We start from the raw sequence: 9,764 nt of genomic DNA, 5'->3' as shown, positions 1-9,764 counted from the left end.
AAGAAACTGTCTCTTCCCTTCAGGTGCTGAGGACGCAAGTTCCAACAACTCATTGATACCAACGCCTATCTAGGACCCTCCACTCTTTCCCATCCCTCTGGCCCCATCCCATCTTCTAATCCCAGCACTTGCCATGTATTCACCATATCCTCTGATCTTCCCCTCTCTGATACTGAATGTTCAGTGCTCAGCAAAGGACTCAGTTTCATACACTTATGCCCTCACCTCAATGAATTCCTGGCTTGGCACGATGCTGAACACTTCTTCCGCCGCCTTCGTCTCCGTGCTGCTTCTTTGGTCAGGAGTCCTCCCCCCATTCAACGGATCCTTTCTCCCGCCTCTAGTATTCTCCCTGCACCTGGACCCCTCCCTCTGGCCTCTTACCTGCTCTTGATATTTTCATTCAGAACTGTCAGCATGACATCAGTCATCTCAATTTCTCTACTCCTCTCACCCATCCTAACCTGTCTCCTCCTAAACTTGCCACACTCCGTTCTCTCAGGTGAAACCACGACTTTGTTGTCAAACCTGCCGACAAGGGTAGTGCTGTTGTTGTCTGGCGCACTGACCTCTATCTTGCAGAGGCTGAGCGTCAACTCTCAGACACTTACTCCTATTTCCCCCAACCATGACCCACCACTGAACATCAAGCCATTGTTTCCAGGACTGTCACTGACCTCATCTCCTCTGGAGATCTTCCCTCCACAGCCTCCAAACTCATAGTATCCCAACTTTGGACAGCCCGCTTCTACCTCCTCCCCAAAATCCACAAACAGAACTGTCCCAGTAGACTGATCTTGTCAGCCTGTTCCTTCCCTATGGAACTCATTTCTTCCTATATTGACTCAGTTCTCTCTCCCCATTTCCAGTCTTTTCCCACCTACATCCATGATTCCTCTATTGCCCTACATCATATCAAGAAGTTCCAGTTCCCTGGCCCTAACTGCCTCCTCTACACCTCCATCCCCCACCAGGATGGTATGAGGGCTCTTCGCTTCTTCCTTGAACAGATGCCCAAACAATCCCCATCCACCACCACTCTCCTCCGCCTGGCTGAACTTGTTCTCTCGCTGAACAATTTCTCTTTAACTTGTCACAATTCCTCCAAATAAAAGGTGTGGCTATGGGTAATTCACATGGGCCCCTGTTATGCCTGTCTTTTTATGGGGTATGTGGAACATTCTTTGTTCCAGTCCTACTCAGGCCCCCTCCCACAACTTTTCTTTTGGTACATCGATGACAGTTTCGGTGCCACTTCATGCTCTTGTCTGGACCTGGAAAAATTGATCAATTTTGCTTCCATCTACGCCTCCATCACCTTTACATGGTCCAGCTCTGACACTTCTCTTCCCTTCCTTGATCTCTCTGTCTCCATTTATGGTGATAGACTGTCCACCAATATTCACTACAAGCCAACTGACTCCCACATCTACCTCAACTACAGCTCCTTGCACCCCGCTTCCTGTAAGGACTCCATCCCATGCTCTCAGTTCCTCCGCCTCCTTTGCATCTGTTCTGATGATGCCACTTTCCAAAATAGTGCTTCTGACATGTCTTCCTTCTTCCTTAACCGAGGTTTCCCACCCACAGTGGTTGACAGGGTCCTCAACTGTGCCCGACCCATCTCCCGCCCCTCTGCCCTCACACCTTCCTCTCCCTCCAAGAACCATGATAGGGTCCCTTTTGTCCTCACATTTCACCCCACTAGCCTCCGCCTTCAAAAGATCATCCTCCGCCATTTCCGCCAACTCCAGCCTGATGCTATCACCAAACACAACCTCCCTTCACCCTCCCATCAGCATTCCTTAGGTACCATTCCCTCCGGAACACCCGGGTCTACTCCTCCATCACCCCCAAAAACTCATTCCCCCTTCCACGGCACCTTCCCATCGCCATCGCAGAAGGTGCAACACCTGTCCCTTGACCTCCTCCCTCCTCAACGTCCAAGGGCTCAAACACTCATTTCAGATGAAGCAGCATTTCACTTGCACCTCCTGCAATTTGGTCTACTGCATTCGCTGCTCCCAATGCAGTCTCCTCTACATTGGAGAGACCAAATGTAGACTGGGTGACCACTTTGCAAAACACCTTCAGTCTGTCTGCAAGCGTGACCCAGGCCTTCCTGATGCTTGCCATTTCAACACACCATCCTGTTCTCATGCCCACATGCCTGTCCTTGGCCTGCTGCAACATCTCCTCATAAGAAAATACCTCCTTACCTGGGATCAACCTAGTGAACCTTCTCTGCACTGCCTCCAATGCCAGTATATCTTTCCTTGGATAAAGGGACCAGAACTGTCCACAGTATTCTAGGTGTGGCATAACTAGTGCCTTGTATAGTTTTAGCAAGACTTCCGTATTTTTATACTCCATTCCCTTTAAAATAAGGGAACATTCCATTTGCCTTCCCTATTACCCGCTGAACTTGTATGCTAGCTTTTTGTGATTCATGCACGAGGACCCCCAAATCCCTCTTTGCTGCAGCTTTCTGCAGGCTTTCTCCATTTAAATAAAATTCAGCTCCTATATGCTTCCTGCCAAAGTGCATAACCTCACATTTTCCCACATTATATTCCATCTGCCAAGCTTTTGCCCACTCACTTCACCTGTCTATACCCCTCTGTTGGCTCTTTGTGTCATCTTGACCACTTGCCTTCCCACCTAATTTTGTGTCATCCGCAAACTTAGCGATAGTACATTCACTTTCCTATACAAGTCATTAATATATATTGTAAATAATTGTGACTCCCACACTGATCCCTCTGGCACTGCACTAGTTACAGGTTGCCATCCTGAAAATGCCCCCCTTATCCCAACTCTCAGTCTTCTAATAGCTAGCCAATTCTCTATCCATGCTAATGTACTACCCCCAACACCAAGGGGTCTTATCTTATTAAGTAGCCTTATGTGTGGCACCTTACTGGACACCTTTTGGAAATGAAAATATACTACATCCACAGGTTCCCCTTTATCTAACCTGCTTTTTAGCTCCTCAAAGAATTCTAATAAATTTGTCAGACATGATTTCCCCTTCATGAAGCCATGCGGAATCTGCTCGATTATATTAGGTATTTCTAAATGCTCCACTATTACATCCTTTATAATAGACTCTTTCATTTTCCCAATGACAGATGTTAAGCTAACTGGCCTATAGTTGCCTGTTTTTTGTCTCCCTCCCTTTTTGAATTGGCAGTTTTCCAATCCTCTCAGACTTTTCCAGAATCTAAGGATTCTTGGAAGATTACTACTAGTGCATAACGTGTAAATAATGTGGAACCAAGGGTCAAATGAGAGTGAGGAACATAATGTAGTTAATACTGTATTACTAAAAACAAAGAACAGGAGAAATCAATGGGACTGAGAGCTAACAAATTCCCTAGAACTGATGGCCTACATCCATCAGAGTATTTTTAAAATTAGCGGATGCATTGGTTCTGATTTTTTAACATTCCCTAGATTCTAAAATAGTCCCATGGATAGGAAGGTAGCAAATGTAACACCACTCTTCTGACCTGTTCAAAAAAGGAGAGAGAGAGAGAGGAAGTAGGGAACTATTCGGCCGGTTATCCTGACATCAGTAGGAGGCAAAATTCTAGGGTCTATTATTTGGGGCACAGTGACAGGGCACTTAGAATATCATATGATTGCACAGAGCCAACATAGTTCTATGAAAGGAAATTTGTGTTTAACAAATCTAATAGAGTTTTTTTGAGGATGTAACTAGCAGGGTAGATAAGGGAAAATCAGGATGTAGTATAGTTGGATTTTCAAAATGCATTCGATAATGTCAACTTGGTAATTGTTAAATAAGTTTAGATTTATGGGATTGGGGTAATCTATCAGCATGGATTGAGATTAGCCTACAGAAAATAAATACATTTTTGGTAGTAACTAGCGAGGTGCCGCAAGGATCAGCGCTGTGGTCTCAACTATTCGCAAATTACATTACTGACTTATATAAAAGGACTGTTTGAAATGTATTCAGGTTTGCTGCCCAAAGAAAGCAAGAGGGAAAGTATTCTGTAAAGGGATATAGATCATGTAAGTAAGTGAGCGAGAAGGGGGCAGGTAGATTATAAGAAAAGAAATGCAAAATTATTGACTTTGGTAGAAAGAATGGAAAAGTAAAATATCTTAAAACATAAGAGACTGACAAATGTTGGTACAGAGATGGATTTGAATTGCATTGTACACAAATCACATGGGACGTTAAAGGCAGGAAAAGCAAATATTATGGTAACCTTTTTTTAAAATTCATTTAGCGGTTGTGGGTATGGCTGGCTAGGCCAGTATTTATTGCCCATCCTTAATTGCTCTTGAGAAGGTGGTGGTAAGCTGCCTTCTTGAACTGCTGCAGTCCCTGTGGTGTCAGCACACCCACAATGCTGTTGGAAAGGGAGTTCCAAAATTTTGACCCAGTGACAGTGAAGGATGGTGATATATTTCCAATTCAGGATGGCGAGTGGCTTGGACAAGAACTTCCAGGTGGTGGTGTTCCCTCATTTCTGCTGCCCTTGTCCTTCTAGATGGTAGCGGTCATGGGTTTGGAAGCTGCTACCTAAGGAGCCTTAACGAGTTGCTACAGTGCATCTTGTAGATGGTACACACTGCTGCTACTGTTCCTCAATGGTGGAGAGAGTGAATGTTTGTGGAAGGAGTGCCAATCAAGTGGGCTGCTTTGTCCTAAATAGTGTCAAGCTTCTTGAATGTTGTTGCGGCTGCACTCATCCAATCAAGCAGACAGTATTCCATCATGCTCCTGACTTGTGCCTTGCAGATGGTACACAGGTTTTGGGGAGTCAGTAGGTGAGTTACTCGCCACAAGATTCCTAGCCTCTGACATGTTCTTGTGGCCACAGTATTTATATGGCTTGTCCAGTTCAGTTTCTGGTCAATGGTAATGCCCAGGATGATGATAGTGGGGGATTCAGTGATGGTAATGCCATTACACATCAAGGACCAATGGTTGGATTCTCTCTTGTTGGAGATGGTCATTGCCTAGCATTTGTGTGGCACAAATGTTACTTGCCACTTGTCAGCCCAAGCATATTGTCCAGGTCTTGCTGCGTTTGGACATGGACTGCTTCAGTATCTGAGGAGTCGTGAATGGTGCTGAACATCATGCAATCATCAGTGAACATCCCCACTTCTGACCTTATGATGGAAAACAAGTCATTGATAAAGCAGCTGAAGATGGCTGGGTCTAGGGCACTACCCTGAGGAACTCCTGCAGTGATCTCCTGGAACTGAGATGATTGGTCTCCAAGAACCACAACCATCTTCCTTTATTCTAGGTATGATTTCAACCAGCGAAGGATTTTCCCCCTGATTCCCATTGACTCCAGTTTTGCTCAGGCTCCTTGATGTCACACTCAAATCAAATGCTACCTTGATGTCAAGGGCAGTCACTCTCACCTCACCTCAGGAGTTCAGCTCTTTTGTCCATATCTGAACCAAGGTCAGATGAGGTCAGAAGCTAAGTGGCCCTGGCAGAACCCAAACTGAGCGCCAATGAGCAGGTTATTGCTAAGCAAGTGCCACTTGATAGCACTGTTGACGACCCCTTCCACCACTTTACTGATGATCGAGAGTAGACTGATGGGGCGGTCATTTGGTGGGTTGGGTTTGTCATGCTTTCTGAGTACAGGGATGTACCTAGGCAATTTTCCACATGGTCGGGTAGATGCCCAATGTTGTAGCTGTACTGGAACAGCTTGGCTAGGGACACGGCAAGTTCTGGAGCACAAGTCTTCAGTAGTATTGCTGGAATATTTTCAGGGCCCATAGTCTTTGCAGAATCCAGTGCCTTCAGCCATTTCTTGATATCACACGGAGCGAATCGAATTGGCTGAAGACTGGCACCTGTGATGCTGGGGACTTTCAGAGGGGGCCGAGATGGATTATCCACTCAGCGCTTCTGGATGAAGATTGTTGCGAATGCTTCAGCCTTATCTTTTGCACTGATGGTTTGGGCTCCCTCCTTCATTGAGGATGGGGATACTTGTGGAACCTCAACCTCCAGTGAGTGGTTTAATTGTCCACCACCATTCATGAGTTGAGGCAGGGCTGCAGAGCTTAGATCTGATCCGTTGGTTGTGGAATCGCTTAGCTCTATCTATTGCTTGCTGCTTATGCTGTTTGTCATGCAAGTAGTCCTGTATTGTAGCTTCACCAGGCTGACACCTCATTTTTAGGTATGCCTGGTGCTGCACCTGGCATGCCCTCCTGCACTCTTCATTGAATCAGGGTTGATCCCCTGACTTGGTGATAATGGTAGAGTGGAGGATATGCCAGATCATGAGGTTAAAGATTGTGTTAGGGCAAGAATGGCAGATCTGACTCAAGGGGCCATAACACCTACTTCCGCTGCTATTTTTAACGCTCTTATAGATCCTCACGAAGTGCACCTAAAGCTTGCCTCCATTTTATTGTTCTGTTTTCCAAGCCCCAGAAAATCTGGAGGAGCTAAATCTGAAGTAAGTTAACTGCATGTGAAAAGGCTCTCATTTTCATGTGGTTATCAACTTCCATGGTGTCTTCATTACCTATGCTAATGAATGCACTTGCTCCAGCAAGTAGGTCACTAACAAGCAGCAAAACGCGCCTGAGTTGAAATTGGCACATTGGATCTTTGTTAATGTTGAGCTTCATTTTTCTGCAAATTTAACTCTATAACCCAACCCACCCATTCCATTCTCCCATTAAAACCTCCTCTTAATATCAACCAATAAATCTAAAATCAATGCTGCATTTGGGGACTCAGTCACTTTGCTGAAGGTCTTGGTCCCAAAAAATAGGTATTTGACCATTCTCCTGTCATTAATCCAGCAGAATACAGTTGCATTGATTCTCTATCATTTTAAATGACATTTTTGGGTTATTGTAAGTGGCAAACAGAGCCAGGGGCTTGAATTCTTGTCACTGGAAGTTCCCACTTCTCTGGATAAAAGGAAGTTGGCTTAGGTTTGGTTATGAGGCCTGTGCCTGTGTAACCCTCTCCCTCAATGGTGGATTTATGCTGGATTTTCTGACTGCTTAGAGCAGGCAGAAACTGGAAATACACCTAAAATAGCACTTATTCCCTCTTCCCATTGAAAATATGTGCCTTCCTAATAACTCTGCAAATTCTGTGTGGCCAGCATTAATGACCACTACTGAGTGTGGTCCTACTATAATTGCATTCTGAGGATCCTTATATATGGTTCTCACTACTAGCAAATACATTTCAGTGGTGATCTCTTCAGGTTCATTATGCTCTTAGCTGAAATTGAGTATCTTCCTCCCTCTACTCCAAGATTAAGCTGATTGGCAAAGTTATGTCATGTGCTGCAGAAAATGTTGATCTTGGAGACCCTGATTGGTCTCTATTTTATATCTATTGTTCTCTGATTTCACAGACTTCACTAACGGCTCAGAAAAGTGATCATTTTTAGGGCACAGAACTCTCCTACTGGAGCAATTGCACAGCACCAGAGGTGGTGCACATAGTGAATGCATTCCCCTTCATCTGTACGTCATAGGAGTATATGTGAAAAAGAAGTTTCCAGCACTGCAAGGTAGGTTTCAACAATAAATGCTACTCACTGAAAGGAAAAGATGAATATACCAAGCTTATATTAAAGACTTAACCTATAACGTGTTGCTACATGATCAATGCAGTGTGTAATGCAGACATTCCATCTCTCTCGTTATTAACCCCCTATAATCTTGCTAGCAACGGGAAAGCTAACTTGGTGGCAGGTGAAAAATAAGACTATCTTTCGCTCTCAGAACTCTTGCATGTTGTTCACCTGCTCACTATGGCTCTTTAAACTACTTGCATATGTTCCATTCTTTTTCAGGTGGAATAAAAGCTGGACAGATGGGTATACCTCATCCTTTACACCAATGAAGCACACTGCATTCTCTATTTTTTTAGGTGAAGTCTATCTGCTTACTTCATGAGAAGACACACACAGATGCCATACTAGCTTCTTTCCTCTCAACTGATGTAAGTAGCAGGCCCCCCAAATAAATGGTGTCAAGTTCATTAAGGATATTATAAGGAAGAACTTAATAGCTTTATTCTGGCCCAGGGTAGGGATTCACTTTAACAACTTCTTGCCAGTATTATACACTTAGTAAGTGACTAACAGACTATAACATCTGTTTCTTGACTGCAAGAAAGTTTTATTGGCCAGAACTTTTCGCTCATCAGTCAGGCGTGCGCCCGACCCGAACTAATGTAAAATGATGCGCGATGACATCGGTCAGCGTCCTGGCGTCATCGCACACTTGTACGATATTTCGGTCGGCTGGCACGTGCGGGAGTTGGCAGTATGTCCACTCACAATTAAAACGCCTATTAAGGCCATTAAAGTAATAATTAAGTTCAACTTTTCATTGCCCATCCAACCTTACAGTTGGTGGGCAGGTGAAAAGGCCAAGCAGCCTTTGGATTTTTTAGGAAACCTCATCTATGGGCAGGATGAGGTTTCCAGCAGCAAATAAAAATTATTTTAAAATGTTTAAATTTCATTCATAACATGTCCCCGCTCATGTGACAGAGTCACATGAAGGGACGTGTTTTTTAACATTTCAAAATTCTTTACTTTTTATTTTTTAAATCTTCAGCTCCCTGAGGCAGCTCTGTGCGTGAACTTGCGCACTCACCCTCCTTCCCCCCACCCGCTCCACCCCACCCGCCACATGGGCAGTGTTTCATGCTGGGTGGACCTTAATTGGTCCTCCAGTGTGAAATCACGCTTCCCGACCGCTCCTGCTCGCCCCAATGAGGGCAAAATTCTGCCCATCGTGTATGTAGCATTGGTTTGTGTACTCTGTGCTAACATATGTTCCATTTTGTTTGTAGGTGTGACAGGGTAGGGTAGGGGTAGGGGGTCTCAAGAATGGAAATTTGGCATAAAGAAATAGAAAGAAGCTTATAAAGAAATATTCATTTGTAAAGAAACGAATGAGGGGAGTTGAGATGAAGCACTTTCATTGCACACAGCATTAGTGAAGTACTGGAGGTGCTGGAACACAGGGTTCACTCCAAGTAACAGCATGAAACCACACTTGCTTTCCATTGAACTGCCACTTAGAAAAAGTCAGAAATTTAGAAGTAAGTAACAGACTAAACACTTCCAAACTGAGCAAGCACCAGAGAAACAAAAATTGTTGCAGACACACACATGTGGAGCTTGTATCTCCTTTGGAATGTTTGAGGAGGATTTTCTGCACACAAGGTAGATATCTATGTGGATACCTGTACAGTAATGTAAGAAAGTAGTGTTTGATTATCATGTCTCATAGGGCCAGTTTACTGGCAGAAAGGACCATAGGACTGTTCACAAACAACTGTGTTTACATGCAACTTCTGTCAATCATACCTTCATACATCAGTCCCTCTGATCATACTTTAGTCATTGTTATTTGTCCTTCCTCTTTTCCTTCTCAGATGATTTATGATATTTTATTTGATTGTACAATAAGACTTCACCTGATCTGTTCAGATATTAGAAGTGCCAATTCCACCAGAATGCGTAGATGAATCAGTCACTTTCTAGTTTTATTCAGCCTTTGTAATTTACTGACAATTACAGGCATCCCTTTGTGAAGGAAATTTGTAGCACTGCTTTTTGTGAAGCAAAGGCTTGAGAAGGCCTGGCTGCCAGCAACTGCCAGTGCAAAGAATGGGCCTGCACAGTTTTTGGCATCTGTGCAGTCACTGGTTGAAGGCAGTTATTATCCAAAAAGATAGCAGCATCTCATCTCACCGTATA

Source organism: Carcharodon carcharias, chromosome 18 (genome assembly GCF_017639515.1).
Source record: "Carcharodon carcharias isolate sCarCar2 chromosome 18, sCarCar2.pri, whole genome shotgun sequence".
Lineage (NCBI taxonomy): Eukaryota > Metazoa > Chordata > Chondrichthyes > Lamniformes > Lamnidae > Carcharodon > Carcharodon carcharias.
This window is presented reverse-complemented; position numbering follows the sequence as displayed.